We start from the raw sequence: 16,642 nt of genomic DNA on the forward strand, positions 1-16,642 counted from the left end.
CCTCTAATTAAAATTAAAAGCTTCTGCACAACAAAGGAAACTATAAATAAGGTGAAAAGACAGCCTTCTGAATGGGAGAAAACAATAGCAAATGAAGCAACTGACAAACAACTAATCTCAAAAATATACAAGCAACTTATGCAGCTCAACTCCAGAAAAATAAACGACCCAATCAAAAAATGGGCCAAAGAACTAAATAGGCATTTCTCCAAAGAAGACATATGGATGGCTAACAAACACATGAAAAGATGCTCAAAATCACTCATTATCAGAGAAATGCAAATCAAGACCACAATGAGCATGAATTTTTAAAGGGCAACACACCTTAGTGGGACAACCACCAAAAGGCCTGCTCTCAAACTTTGATATGCAAATGAATCACAAATAGGAAATGCCTTAAGCTGTAGGTTGTGATTCGTAAGTCAGGAATGGACCTGAAATTCTACACCCATGCCATACACCGGTACCAAGTTCAAACTCTTGAGTAAGAAAAACCTAAAAAATAACTGAATCAGAGTCCAAAATACAGTGTAGGCATACTTTTAAATTGCAACTTAATGCTTAAATTAAGTAATATATATACATAATTTATAGACTATATAATGTTATATTATCTGTAATAACATGTTATATTATTTCAGACCTCAGAATATATATTGTTACATTCCCCTTGCCAACATGTAACAAAATTTCTGAAGCCCTTGTTTTCCATATTTATCTCTCGCCTCTGTCTGCTTATATTCTTTTTAATAGGTTCCAAATGAGAAATGTTCACTTCACAGATTTTAATTACCTGAAATCCTTTTTTCCTTATTGATCACCGAAAGCAAAGTAGCTTTTTGCGTTAACCTTTCAAAATGTCCAATTTAATTTATGAATACAATATTTTTTCAGCTCAGTGTGTTTAGAGGATGCATACTGTTTCATACTGCCATTGTAAAAAGACCGTTTTAATTACCCACAGAAATGTGCCCGGGATGGAGAATTGAGAGAATTCATGAAGAGAAGTGCCCAACCATTTATTGGAAGAGCACCCGGCACCAACAAAGCCATTGTATCTGTGGTAGATAAAGCATTCTCTCAACTACTGGGGAAATTTGTTTTGACATCACATTAGGATTAAATCAGTTATGCAATATTCCATAATGGCTGCCTTTATTTTGTGTTTTTGAAAACAAAAGCCTGATTTTCTGGATTCCTGCTAACGTCTAAACATTGGCATAGAGCCTGGAGACATGTCAGTAGGAGGAAGGGGGCTGTTGGTGATGAGGTCATCCTGAGGCATCTGAATCCAGGGCTTCCATTATTCCCAATGTGGTAGCTATTCTGGGAAGCTTCAAGGTCACAAAACCAACACTGCTTGATTGCAGTCACTTCTCTGATGCCTTCAGCAAGTGTTTGCTCCTTTTTCACATTGTCTGGGCTTTGAAATTCACACAGCAACTTTCTCCCCCCAGCCCAATCAGAAGGCTTTCATGTAAGCTATTCTGCAAAACACAAAATCAGGGGGAAAGGAAGCTAAATCAAACTCAAATAAAAAGCAGTGATAGAAGGCTTCAACAAAGTCCACACAGGGAATCAAACCTGCTTTCAAACAAAAATATTGACATAGCAATTTAAAATAAATACCAGCTTCATATGCTGAACACTTTATTATTGGCTCACAGGACTGCAAATGTAAGAAACACATTCTTCTCTGAAACACTGCCAAAGGCAAACCTCTTAAAACCCAAACATTGTGACATGTTCTTAAGCAGCTTGCCATCATGTCGATTGTTGCATTTGGTATAACATAACGGCTGCATGTTCATTAAGCCCACATTTTGCAATTAAGGTACATATGTTTTGCTTCTCCAAATGTCTGAAAGCCAGGTGGAACAAGTCAATCGCTCTGGTGACATTGAGCATTTCTACAACAATGCGGAATTCTAGCTCAGTATTTTGCATAGTAGTCCTATTATATAGAAAACGGAATTGCCAATATGCCCTTTTGTGTGAAGCTGTAAAAGCTAAGAAGATCTCAGCAAATAATGGCTATGTCGCTGGTAAGGTAACATGAAGCAGATGTCTACAATTATCCTGTTTAAAAGTTTCATTGTAAAAGACCCCTCAGATAAAGCACCGATGCCGGTAATTGCACATTAACTGGCTTCACGCCTCTGTGAAGGTCTACCACAGCATGGACGACCCTCTGATTTGCGGCCTTTCCAAAGCACAGTGTATGCTAAAAATATTAAGAGTTTCTTGTTCTTTCATTACCTTTTAATCTTTAAGTAATATGCCTATAGAAAGAAACCCAGTGACCCTATCCTGACATTCAGTATTTCTTCACATTTTTTAAAAAGCAAAATAAAAATGATTTCACTATGACTTGGGACTTGTAATATCTAAAGAAAAGAGGCAGAAACAGAGTAAAGAAGCTGACCTAAAGTTAAAATGCTAAGTTTCAGTTCATTGGAACCTTTAAATTGTGAGCACTCGGGCAACCAAAATGTTAGGTGTCAAGCAGCCAAACAAAATATGGTTTTTACAGATAAATCCCAGCAAGGCTAGAGTTGTGTGACCTCCCCCAATCCACCTTACTAGGTAGAGCACAGTAAAACTCTCATTGAGGTGTCAGGAAGAGCTAATTAGCTGAAAGCCTCATCCTGGGTGAAAGGGCAATGGGAAGAACACCTAGGATTGCTTCAAAATTGCTCTTACTCTGTGTCTACGGGAGAGGGGTTTGGGAAGATTGCATAAAGTGCAAAAGCTCTTTCTGATATTTCTGACAGTTAAAGTGCCCTAAATTGGAATGCATTCCTATAAAACAGAAAAAGGAAGAAAACAATTTCGAGGGAGTGTTGATGGTCATGAGATGGTTAGTCTTTGCTATAAAAGCCCATGCAATTTGTTGAAGTTTTAAAAAAATAAAAATAAAAAACCTCTGCAAATAATAGATAAGCATGATGCATGAAATCTTCCATGTTTAATCACTCACCACTCACTTTTACCCAGTCTCTCACCCCTAGCTCAGCACATCTTTCACTGTTTCTCTTTTCACGATGTCAGGAAAAGGTTTGGCGGGACCTGGTCACTTTTGATTTGCTCTAGACCAAAGAAAGCAAGGACTGAGATGGAGAGGTGCAGGCATCTGAGCAATCTATGGTCTACTTCCTAGGACAATTAAGTTGGAAGAGCATTGCGATAGGTGTCCGAGGGTCCTTCAGTTACCAACAGGCGTGATTTTAGGACAAGTCAGTCTTTCTTTAATTTCATTTCCGCATATGTAAAATTAAGAAACATCTCTATATTCAGTTTTGAATCACTATGGTATTACAAGATTCCCACTTCTACATTTCCTTCAATGTTCTTAAATATGGAAATTCTCCTTTCCTCTTTCACAGTTCATCAAAATGACAAGAAGAAATTTAACTACCAACATCTCCCTTTGTACCCTTTATTCAGAAATTTTCATCTAAAAGCTTATGAGTGATATTCAGTGAAAAAATAACTTTGGAGTTTCAGTAAATCTAGAAAAATGGAAAGGAAAGGAATAGGATATCTGAAATTGCCAAAAATATCTCAGATCCCAGAAGGAGATCTCCTAACGAGGTCTTCGAAAATGGTTTGGGGAGACTTTGAAAGAGCTGAGAACATCCAAAGTTACTAAACTAAGATTCCAGAGGAATTCATATCAGAACCACATAGGTGAAGTCCTAATTCATGGTATAACCTCTTAACTTATATCTTAAATTAAAAAAAAAACCATAGAGATTTAAAAACAAATATTGAGAGCCTACTAGATAGCAAGCACTGTCCAACTGCTCAAAGAAAAACAAACACAATATGGACCCTGCCAGCGGGAGATGACTACTTTGTAAAAACAGCAAAAAAAAAAAAAGAAAGAAAGAAAGAAAGAAACCCACAGCCTCCAGCCCTTGAATTACTTGCACAACACAGACACCCTGAGGCAACTAGTTAGAGTTTACAGTGAAGGAGGCAAAATAGACTCAGTTAACGAAATCAGCTTACCAAAAGGGCAAAATCGGATAGTATGAGTACAAAACCATCAACCCAGTCCAGATGAAACTCAGACAGCATGGTCAGGGTGTGAAAGCACACCACTGTTTGCTTAGTTTAGCAGGCATTTCACTGAGCCAGGTGTCTGACTGACACTAAGCTTCATTCAGAAAGTGGGATCCGACTTATTTCACTGCATTTGCTCTAAAGCAATACGACCAAGACCAAACAAATGAGATAACAAAAATAAAACTAAATGACCAGAATGAACACAGAAATCACATAAACTATAAAGCAAAAGAAAAGCGAGGAAAGGAGAGTGAGAGAGATGAGTTAGATATCTAAATGTCTTTTTCAGTTCTTAAGAAAAAATCCCTTTGATTATTTCAAATGTCAGAAATTAGAAAAAGTTGGTTCAGATGATTCAAATACCACAAATAACTCCAGGATTATATATATATATGAAATAATGTATTTCAAAGTACATTTATCCAAAGTCCTATTTTAATTATTTCTATTCAAAATTCTAAGAACTTAAGTGCCAAATTCACTGCCAAGTTTGAAGAAGAGTAAGACACATTTAACAGTTACATGACGAACACATGCTTACTTCCATAAATTGACATTTCTTTCTTGTGATCACTTGGATTTTTTCACTAAAAATATTCCAAACATAATGGTGCTTTTCATCTAGTTACATAATTGTATCATATTTTGATACTTTTCTTGAGAAACAAATGAAATTAGATCCATATACTGGACTGAATGTCTCCAACTTATTTTATATGGCATGTTGCAGGTGGTAGGCAAGGAAGAACTGCTCTAAGAAATATAAACTGAAGCACATCAGATTTGTATTATAATTACGGTTCCATGTTTAAAGCTACTGCTGCTGCTGCTAAGTCATTTCAGTCGTGTCCAACTCTGTGTGACCCCATAGACGGCAGCCCACCAGGCTCCCCCATCCCTGGGATTCTCCAGGCAAGAACACTGGAGTGGGTTGCCATTTCCTTCTCCAATGTTTAAAGCTGAACTACCTCTAAATATCTCTAGATATGCTTGCTCCCTTACTTCTCACCCTTATATTTATCTTAACTAAGACTGCATAACTGAATTCTAGAAGTTTCTGTAGCAATTTTAAAAGGTTGCAATTGAAATGTTTTGTTTACTGGACACTAAAATAGTACCTCCTATGGGCTTATCAAGAAACAACACCAGTGGGTAAAACTGCAAGATTATTTTAAATTAAACTAAAACCTGATATAGATGAATTATATTAACTGATGCTAACTTGAGTTTCCTATGGCAAAATTTAGCTACTACTTTTATATGCTGCTTGTACACACTTATCATGTAGCACACAATGTAAAAATATTTTGAGTAATATATAAATCCAAGAATGAGTGAAGAAAGAAGAAATTGTTATGAAAGATAATCAGATTTTCCAAAAGCATTCACTAAAACGTATTTTTACTACCTTACATATAAAATCTTATCATTGCCTTTACTGCGAAGACACTATATAATATACTAGGCATTCCCAATCATTGAATTTTAGAACTAAAAAATGTCTTAGAGACTATAAAGTCCAAGATAGCAAAGACACAACACATGCAAGCTGCCGTTCATCTTTCCTAAACCCAAGGCAGACAGCACCAATCAATCTCGGGTTTCGTTTCTGCTGCACCTAGGTGTGGTCGCCAATGCTTATCCACACAGCCCTCTAGGCTGCCCTGACCAATCGATCACAGCTGGCACAGAAGATGAAATGTGTTTGCTAACTCAACTCCACTCCAGAATCCTCAACATACAGAAAGGAAACTGGAGAAATTTTGCCCCATTTTGCTGTTCCATTAGTTCTGCAACAGAGCTAAGATTAAAACAGATTTCAAGCTTTTATAGCGAAGGCTCGTTGCCTTGGAGAACTTTTTAATAGTAAGACATAGGAGGTTTGAAAGTAGAACATTTTTAATTTAAAAATCTCATTGGCTTATTTTCACAGCACTGCAGCTGCTGATTTTCATACACATAATGTGTTATTTTTTATGCTGTCTCTCTTTGTAAGCCAAAAACACTTCTTAAGAAAAGGCTATTAGTCTCCATCTTAAAATATATATATATTGAAGAAGTTACAGTTTGTGACAGATTTTGTTCAAGAATTCATGAGGCCAGTCAGAACTGGGAACAGTTCCTCCTAGCTAGCGTATCTCAGGTTTGCTTTACGACTGAGCAAAAAATTCTGGGGTTGTCCAGCTTTACATGAGGATATCCTCCCTGGCTACTCTGAGGCCTAACAAAGCTCATCATCCACCTTTATGCTACATGCACCACTCCATCCGCACCCAAACAGGGAGAATCCCCTTCCAAGGATTGCCAAACAGGCGACACCTGGGTTCTGGCCCCATTCTCCTTCCACACATACATCCTTTTGTCCCTCCCCATGATGCCATCCAAACAGAGCTTGAATTCAGTCCTTAAAACTTTAAAAACAAATAAGAAACACTTGTCTCCCTTACCATCCAGCCATCTACCCGGTCAGTAAATATTCAGTTCAGTTCAGTTCAGTCACTCAGTCGTGTCCGACTCTTTGCAACCCCATGAATCACAGCACGCCAGGCCTCCCTGTTCATCACCATCTCCAGGAGTTCACTCAGACTCACGTCCATCGAGTCCGTGATGCCATCCAGCCATCTCATCCTCTGTCGTCCCCTTCTCTTCCTGCCCCCAATCCCTCCCAGCATCAGAGCCTTTTCCAATGAGTCAACTCTTCGCATCAGGTGGCCAAAGTACTGGAGTTTCAGCGTTAGCATCATTCCTTCCAAAGAAATCCCAGAGTAGAACTCCTTCAAAATGGACTGGTTGGATCTCCTTGCAGTCCAAGGGACTCTCAAGAGTCTTCTCCAACACCACAGTTCAAATGCATCAATTCTTGGCGCTCAGCCTTCTTCACAGTCCAACTCTCACATCCATACATGACCACAGGAAAAACCATAGCCTTGACTAGACGGATCTTAGTCGGCAAAGTAATGTCTCTGCTTTTGAATGTGCTATCTAGGTTGGTCATAACTTTTCTTCCAAGGAGTAAGCGTCTTTTAATTTCATGGCTGCAGTCACCATCTGCAGTGATTTTGGAGCCCAAAAAAATAAAGTCTGACACTGTTTCCACTGTTTCCCCATCTATTTCCCATGAAGTGATGGGACTAGATGCCACGATCTTAGTTTTCTGAATGTTGAGCTTTAGGCCAACTTTTTCACTCTCCTCTTTCACTTTCATCAAGAGGCTTTTTAGCTCCTCTTCACCTTCTGCCATAAGGGTGGTGTCATCTGCATATCTCAGGTTATTGATATTTCTCCTGGCAATCTTGATTCCAGCTTATGCTTCTTCCAGTCCAGTGTTTCTCATAATGTACTCTGCATAGAAGTTAAATAAGCAGGGTGACAATATACAGCCTTGACGCACTCCTTTTCCTATTTGGAACCAGTCTGTTGTTCCATGTCCAGTTCTAACTGTTGCTTCCTGACCTGCATACAGATTTGTCAAGAGGCAGGCCAGGTGGTCTGGTATTCTCATCTCTTTCAGAATTTTCCACAGTTTACTGTGATCCACACAGTCAAAGGCTTTGGCATAGTCAATAAAGCAGAAATAGATGTTTTTCTGGAACTCTCTTGCTTTTTCCATGATCCAGCAGATGTTGGCAATTTGATCTCTACAGTGGAAGTGAGAAATAGATTTAAGGGCCTAGATCTGATAGATACAGTGCCTGATGAACTATGGAATGAAGTTCGTGACATTGTGCAGGAGACAGGGATCAAGATCATCCCCATGGAAAAGAAATGCAAAACAAAATGGCTGTCTGGGGAGGTCTTACAAATAGCTGTGAAGAGAAGAGAGGCGAAAAGCAAAGGAGAAAAGGAAAGATATAGGCATCTAAATGCAGAGTTCCAAAGAATAGCAAGAAGAGATAAGAAAGCCTTCTTCAGCAATCAATGCAAAGAAATAGAGGAAAACAACAGATTGGGAAAGACTAGAGGTCTCTTCAAGAAAATTTTAGAGATACCAAGGGAACATTTCATGCAAAGATGGGCTCGATAAAGGACAGAAATGGTATGGACCTAACAGAAGCAGAAGATATTAAGAAGAGGTGGCAAGAATACACGGAAGAACCGTACAAAAAAGATCTTCATGACCCAGATAGTCATGATGATGTGATCACTAATCTAGAACCAGACATCTTGGAATGTGAAGTCAAGTGGGCCTTAGAAAGCATCACTACAGACAAAGCTAGTGGAGGTGATGGAATTCCAATTGAGCTGTTTCAAATCCTGAAAGATGATGCTGTGAAAGTGCTGCACTCAATATGCCAGCAAATTTGGAAAACTCAGCAGTGGCCACAGGACTGGAAAAGGTCAGTTTTCATTCAGTAAATATTACTCAGTGCCTATTACGAGACAGATGCTGTTGTAGGTACTAGGACTCAGCAGTCAACAAAGTAAAAATCCTGACTCAGTGAATATACAGCGTGTCAAGCGTTGATGAGGGCTGAGAAAAAAAAAAAAAAAAAAGGAGGGGGAGCCCAGGAGTATCCAGAGTGATGGAGGAGGCTCTTTTATACAGGCTGGTCAGGGAAGACTTTATGGAAAACCCATTCAGCCACATAGAAGTCAGATATCCTTCATGAGAGCTGTTTCAAGGTCATCAGGTGAGCTCAAAGACAAATGGGAACAAAGGATACACAGAGTGTAGAGAGCAGCTCTTTCTAGGGGTTTTGCTATAAAGAAGAGCAAAAAAATGGAGGGAAGGGATTTTTTGGAGTTTTATTATTATAGTTATCTGTTTCTAAGAAAGCAAAGAATAACATGTGTTTGCTCATTGGAATTATTTGATAAAAAGCAAGAAAAAAAAATCATGAAGAGAGAAAAACATTTGCTAGAGCAATGTCCTTGATTAGACCAGAGGACAGGACCTTAAGAGCAAATGGTAGGAGGGTGGTCAGGGAAGAGAAAGGGACAGCTTCCACAGAAAGAAATACACCACATCCACAGTGAAGGATGAAATGGAGGATTTGCGTGTATAGACAGACAGATGGGTTGAATAATGTGAAGAGAGGAAGATAGAGAAATTCTCTCCAGATTACTTCTGTGAAATAATACTTTTCTGCTGTGAGATAAGAAACAAAGTTATTGCTTAAAATGAGAAGAAAGAAGTGTTGAAGGTTTGAGCAGAAAGACTTCCTTTCTCCTCTATCTGCTAAACAATCTGAACCAACCACTCCCCTGCCCACGTTAATAGAAAAGCATGGGGAACTATTGACTCTCTGCTAATTATCCACACCACTGCCCCCTTACATAATCAAGGGTTGACAGTATGTTCCAGAGACACTGGCAAATGGTTGGCTTATTACTTTCACCTTGAAGACAGTTTTCAAAAGTCACTTAGCTCACAAATATGTTATATAGGCTCTCCCCCCAGCCCCAACCATTTCTTAATCATAATCTCATCATTTTAGTGTTTTCTCTGACTTCACTCAGGATATAAGCAGCTTTCTAAAACAAAGATCTTCACAAATGCATTCACTGGGGAATCAAAAGAGTGGAAAATTACTCACTGTCCTTTAGTCCTTCCAGCCAATTTTCTTTAAACCTCATCTTTATCTCTTTAGTCCCTTAATCCTTACTTATCTTAAGTTGCAGTCTGATAACTATGCCACAGAACTTTAAAGACTGGAAATACCTCAGAAAATGTAAATTATACCATAACATAAAATCTGCTATACTGAAATGAGTTAAGTATCATCTTGAGACATAAATATAAAGCAGTTCACATCTGTGATCTTTTTTCTAACACACAAAGTAAGCATGTTTCTGTTTATCTGGGGAAGAGGAGTGAGAGAGAGCTAGCGGGATTGAGAGAGCTGTCCAGGGATGCTTCTGGAATCTTTAGACTCACCTTCTCCAACATGCAAAATATATGGCCTAAGTATTCTGACCAGTGTATCCCGGGGGCAGAAATCTGTTGTAGTAGCAAGTCATACTTTGTTTAGGGCAGGAGAGTCCCCTTACAGGGAAGAATATAAAAATAATTCTGCCGGCTTCATCGGCACACTGAGAGCTAGAGCTGGAAGATCTTAAGCCAATCAGAGGGTTCTCTTTCCCTAGCCTTTCTTAGGAAGAGCCTAAACTACCTCTGATTTATTTGGCACTCATTACTGTGAATGACTCAACCCAATTTCCTAAAATCTAACTGACTACTACGCAAAGGGTGGAAGAGAACATTCAGGGGATGGCAGAGTGGAAAGCAAAAGATGCCCCAGGGCAGAGCTGGCAGGCTTTGTGACGTCTGGTGGCAGAATGTGAGGGAAATATAGAGATCCAGACTGAAAAAGTCAAAAGCATGCAGAAGGAAACAAAGAAAAGGGAAGCTACAAGAAGAGAAAATGAGAAAAGGGAAAAAGAGGAAAGTGGAATTTAAATAACAGGGAAAAAAACAAAGTAGCTTAGATCTCGTGCCCTCACATTAAAAGGTAAAATGTCTAACTGATTCAATAATTAAATGCCAAAAAGCTTAGAAAAAATAATACATTTTCTAAATATCCCAATGGGGCATCACATCTTAAATGTAAAAGGATAAGAAATCACTCCAAAAGACGGACCAATTTACTTAAAGAAAATCTAAAATTTGTAACATCAGGACACACCATAAACTAAAAGACATTTTTCCCCCTACATCCTTCTCCTCCTCCCTTCCTTTCCTACAAAATTCTGTCTCAAACTGACAGAGAGGGTCAAGCAAGGTACTGTCAGAATACGTACCCAGCTCTTAAGGTTCTTAAAATGATGGGCATTTTCCCATTCTTTGCTCTCTTTAACAAGTCTCTAATACTTTCATCATGACAAATAAAGAAAACACATAAGAGAAAAAGGAGGGAGATGACGGTTCTGTGGCCTTCATGGATCCTGTCCCTTTCACAGGCCTCCTTGCTCTTGCCTTCCCTACAGTCGCAGCTAGAAAACAAACAAACAAACAAACAAAGCCCTCTTTTCCAGCTTTCTCTGGAGCCAGCTGTGGACATACATTAGGGTTCAGGCCATAACAAAGTGGAGGACGTCTCTAGGGAATGTGCCCGTGAATCAAACAGATCAGGACCTAGCCTGCTAGCTCTTTTGCTCTCTTGCTTCTTCCCACCTGGAAGACACGTGTTCTTCCAGCGGTTCATCAGGCATCTCGAGACCTTGAGTCAAGGCGCATGGGGACAAAGGCCTAGACGCCAAAGAGAATGGAGCGGGAAGGAGAGCCCACCTCCCTGAGCTTCTGTGACAGCTCTGGACTCCTCACCTGTCCATTTCTCATTTCATAAAACTGGCAAGACTCATGAATGTCAACTGCTATCTACAGCAGAAAGCATCCCTAATGATACATATATTTAAATAGAGAGGGAAGGAGAATAACAGAAAAAAGCACTTACGCTGGGTACAAACAGAAGGCCTGGGCCAAGGCATCACGTGACTTTCATGGCTGGACTCGGAATAGCAATTGTGATGTTGTCATTCCAGGATTGCAAACATACCACATGCCTACCACCAAACATGGGACAGTTTTCTAAAACCTCTTCTTCCTTGGATTGAGAATTACTTGTCTCCTAAAATATGGCATTTAATTCAATTACACATGCCACTCATCTTTTACAAACACTAATTTTCTGATATCTCTTAAATGTAACTTTGTATCCTAAATTCTATAATATTCCTGAGACTATGAAGTCCATTAGCAGACTTCAAGGATCTTGCTTTATTCATTGTTTCTTGAATTTTCCTGGTTTTAACTTCAGTGATAGGGCACTTGAGACCAGGACAGAGCTGGGGAACATGGTACCTACAACCTTTAGTAATAGTGGAGCAAACACATAAGTAAACTTTCATCCTTTGGGGCACAACCCAAAGTGACCTCTTGCAAGCCAAATTGCAACCAAGTCTTATGCTTATGCATTAGCTAACAATGTGTATTCAACACAAGGTATAAGAGAAGATATTTGCAATATAGATACTTGGTAAAGGGCTAGTAGCCAGAATATACAATGAACTTCTACAAATCAATAAGAAAAACACAAAAGCAGAAAACTCAGTAAAAAGGTGGACAAAAAAATGAACATTTAACCAAAGAGAGTATCTAAATTAAGAGAAAATATTTAAAATTATGAAAATATCATATTGAAGAGATACAATTAAAACTATAATCAAATATCACTGCATACTCATTAGAATGACTAAAATTAAAAAGATGGAAAAATTATGTTAAGAACATGAAGCAACTAAAACTCTAATATACTGCTAGTGTGAATATAATTTGCAGCACCACTTTGAAAAATTATATCTTTTAAAACAAAACATATATAAAACTATGACCCAGCAACCTGGCTCTTAGTAAATGCATACATATGTTCATGAAAAAGTTTTATATCATATCAAAGCTCTTTGTAATAGTCAAAATCTGTAAATTGCCCAAATGCCCATAAAGAAGAAAAAGTATAAACAAAATGTAGTATATTCACATAATGAACACAAGACAAGAAGAATGAACAGTCTACGCCTACTCACAGAGAACAGTGTTGACTCTTCCAAACTCAACGCTGAGTGAAAAAAGCAAGACTTTTGTGCTACCCTATGGTTCCATGTCGATAAAGTTCAGAAACAGGTGGAACTAATCTGTGCTGTTGGACGTCAGGAGGGCTTACTCCTGGTGGAAGGAGGTAGACACTGGAAAACTGCACAGTGCGGTTTGAGGGCTAATGCTCTATTGCTTGGTATGCTATTAGTCGTTTTCAGTGAAAATTTATCATCTCCATACTTATGTTCACTTTTTTCTATGTACATTTCAATAAACAATTACCAAATTTTAAAAATGAAAATACAATTGGCATGCTTTTTGTAAATTATCTCTATTTAGTATTTTTTAATTTAGGATTTATTTCTTCTGGGTGGGCTTCCCTGGTGGCTCAGATGGTAAAACAAAATCTGCCTGCAATGCAGGAAACTTGGGTCGAATCCCTGAGTGAGAAAGATCCCTGGAGAAGGGAATGGCAACCCACTCCAGTATTCTGGCCTAGAGAATTCCATGGACAGAGGAGCCTGGAGGGCTACAGTCCAAGGGGTCAAAAGGAATCAGACACGACTGAATGACTAACACTTTCACTTTCTTCTGGCTAGTCAGAAAAAGTTGATACTATAGAGAGGACAGGTTTATATATTGGCCTCTGTACCACTTAGAAACAACCACATATTCCAAGATATCGGTTCTCCATTTTGAAGGACATGGGAAGAAGTTCCCAGTCTTTGCCATGAGATCAAAAGCCATTTAGCAAAGCACACATTTCAACTCTCTTCAGCTTTATTTTCAGATACAGTTATAGGTAGTAATCTATCCATATCAAATATTTGCTATTTACCATTGTCTCATTCCCCCAAATCTCTACTTATTTCCATTATCTAGAACCTAAGACCTAATGAATACTCAATATTTAACAAAATAATAAATAGTTGGCATGCAAGTTGATGTTCAGCATTGAGGGCTACTCTGTATAACGATCCCTTACTCATCACGGAAGTTTCTGGTGGCCACTCTCCTTGGGGATCTGGCATACCACAAACTCCAGATAGTTTTCTGCAACAAACAGAAAGTATAAACCATGCCCTGTGAGGCATTACATGCTCAGATGTCAGCAGTTAGGATGACAGTTTAAAAAACTAAGAGGAACACAGCTTGCTATGTTACTCTCTAGTCATTATCCACACATTCTGCACAGCCCCAAACCTTTACCTCACCACCACCACCACCACACACACACACACACACACACACACACACACACACCAAATATATTGGTTTTATGTTAAAAAAGAAAGTGACTCAGCAGATAAAAGATGGAATAGTGTGCACACTCAGGTCAGACAGACCTGAGATCACCTACTGGTTCTACCTTTCTAATCTCAGAATATAAATTCTTCGACTTCAGTAATTTTTGTCTTCTAATTCACTGCTCTATTGTCAGCATCTAGGCTAGACTATAGCATATGCCTGGCACTTAAGGATTACTGGCTGAGTGAATATGTTAGATTGGCGGCATCCAAAACTGGGCACAGAGCATTTGACATCCCCAAAACAGTGATGCTGAAGTTGCTATGCAATTCAGACTCCTTATGAAGAGAGAACATTTGAAAAAATACAGCTCTGTGTCACCAACAAAATAGAATCCAAACATTGACCACAAACTTCTATATACTGTACAACTGTTTGATTAAAAAATGAAGAAATATGCAATAAATTATGTGATCTGATTTTCAGAATAACCATTCCAAATTTACTAAAACTGGAAACAAAAAAAAATTACATTTTTTTTAACCAGAAACCTTCTCAATTGGAGCAAAAAACAAAGTGAAACTAATTAAAATATTTATCAAGTAATGAATATGCAGAGAGGTGACAAGAGTGTTGGGCTTGGAGTCAGATGGGCCTAAATTTTAATCCTACACAACTTAAGACAGCATATTAAAAAGAAGAGACATTACTTTGCTGACAAAGGTCCATCTAGTCAAAGCCATAGTTTTTCCAATAGTCATGTATGGATGTGAGTTGGACTATAAAGAAAGCTGAGTGCCAAAGAATTAATGCTTTTGAACTGTAGTATTGGAGAAGACTCTTGAGAGTCCCTTGGACAGCAAGGAAATACAACCAGTCCATTCCAAAGGAAATCAGTCCTGAATATTCATTGGAAGGACAGATGCTAAAGCTGAAATTCCAATACTTTGGTTACCTGATGCAAAGAACTGACTCGTTTGAAAAGACCCAGATGTTGGGAAAGACTGAAGGTGGGAGGAGAAGGGGATGACAGCCAGTGAGATGGTTGGAAGGCATCACCGATTAAATGGACATGAGTTTGAGTAAACTCCAGGAGCTGGTGATAGACAGGGAGGCCTGGCATGCTGCAGTGCATGGGGTCACAAAGAGTCGGACATGACTGAGCGACTGAACTGAACTGAAATTTTAACCCAGCTCTGGCACTTATTAATAGTATTAGGACTGGAAAAGTTTTACCTGAAAAAAGAGGATAATTATATACCTCATGCGGTTTTTATGAGGAATAAAAGAGATAATGCATTAAAGTTTTAGTACACAGGCTGGCAAAAGATAGACAAATTCTCAATAAATGTTAGATCTTATTATTAGAGTGCCTTCTTAACAAATATGATAGATATTTCAAATTTTAATTTTTTAAAATATTTTTAGAGAAGATTCAGCATCACCCATGCTTCTAGGAGTTTCTGAACCTGCTGATAGATAAAATATCAGAAACTTATTTCACTCATGGGGTCAAACTTGCATATGAGATCATCATCCAATCTTCCTCTATTATGTTGAGCAAAATTATTTTCCCAAAGTGATCCACCTTTAATCCAGCCATAAAGAGTTGCAGTTCCCAATTTTAATTGACAAATCTAATTACTGTGATGAGTTTATTTATAGTCACTATTCAATATCTATTGATAGTTTCTTGACCTTGAAGAATATCATCTAATTAACATGGCAATATGTGTTAATGGATTTTTAAATTACTTCACACTGGATAAAAGGTAAAATGAAAAAGGGAAATTCATTTTCAGAAAAGAGAATCACAATTGATGAAAACAAGCCTTACCCATGGCACTAAATATGGAACATGAAGAATTTCCACAGCATGCATTTGATATTATGGTATATGGGGGCAAGTTATTTTACAGAAGGGGTGGTATGTGTTTGGGAAGTTCTGTCAGAAACATTGTTAAACAACTCTGCCTCAATATAAAAGACTTTTTTTTTTAATTTAGCTCAGAAAAAAAGGCTAAATGAAGTGGTAAGTTTGGGGACCTAATTAATTATGAATGATGTCCCTGTAGGAAGAGGAAGACCCCAGGGATGAATGTCCACAGAGGGAGACCAAGTGATGATACAGGAAAAAGACAACGGAGGGAAAGACTTCAGTAGAAACCAAACCAGCCAACACTGAACCCCAGAACTAGTAGAAAATAAATGTTTGCCTGTAAAAAACCCATTCTGCGGTATTTTGTTATGACAAGCTTAGCAGGCTAACACTGGGAGCTGTGTGCCAGCAACTGGTACAGTAGCTGGCACAGAGTAAGTGTTCAACTTGGAAAGAAAGAAGGGATAGATGAAGTAAAGGAGGAAGATAAAAGGACAGGGCCTCTTACAGATGGAAATCCACATCCACAGGACCCAAATTCAGAATGTCTAGGCCTTTTCCACTGCAGCAAATGCCGTGACACCTTTCAGTTCCAAAACCTGGAAGGCACTTGGTTCACATTTGCCTTGCTTAAACTTTCAACCTTTTATGTTTATTTACCATCCGGCCCCCACATGACAGTAATGTCATCATCCATGGGGCCCAAATCGACAAGTCTGAAATCAGTAGTTACATTTAGAGAAAACAGTAAACTAACACCTGTGAAATTCCTATTTTGTTTCTAGCAGTTTATTAAGAAATAGTTTCTGTATTGAAAGAAGTGGGTTAGCCAGGCTACACCTTAAGAATTTGCACAGCTACCACAAATTATTCTGCTCTGATACCTAATCTTTTTAGAATAAGGGGCTTTC

General features: G+C 38.5%; 1 long non-coding RNA gene across 1 annotated transcript in view; it reads right to left on the bottom strand.

The window, feature by feature from the left end:
* Positions 232-16,642, bottom strand: part of LOC108636335 — a 42,738-nt gene continuing 26,327 nt past the window's right edge. Inside the window, exon 3 of the long non-coding RNA XR_001918260.1 lies at positions 232-1,487. This is a non-coding gene — a long non-coding RNA (uncharacterized LOC108636335). The remainder of the gene's footprint in view (positions 1,488-16,642) is intronic.

Source organism: Capra hircus, chromosome 7 (genome assembly GCF_001704415.2).
Source record: "Capra hircus breed San Clemente chromosome 7, ASM170441v1, whole genome shotgun sequence".
NCBI classification, from domain to species: Eukaryota; Metazoa; Chordata; class Mammalia; order Artiodactyla; family Bovidae; genus Capra; species Capra hircus.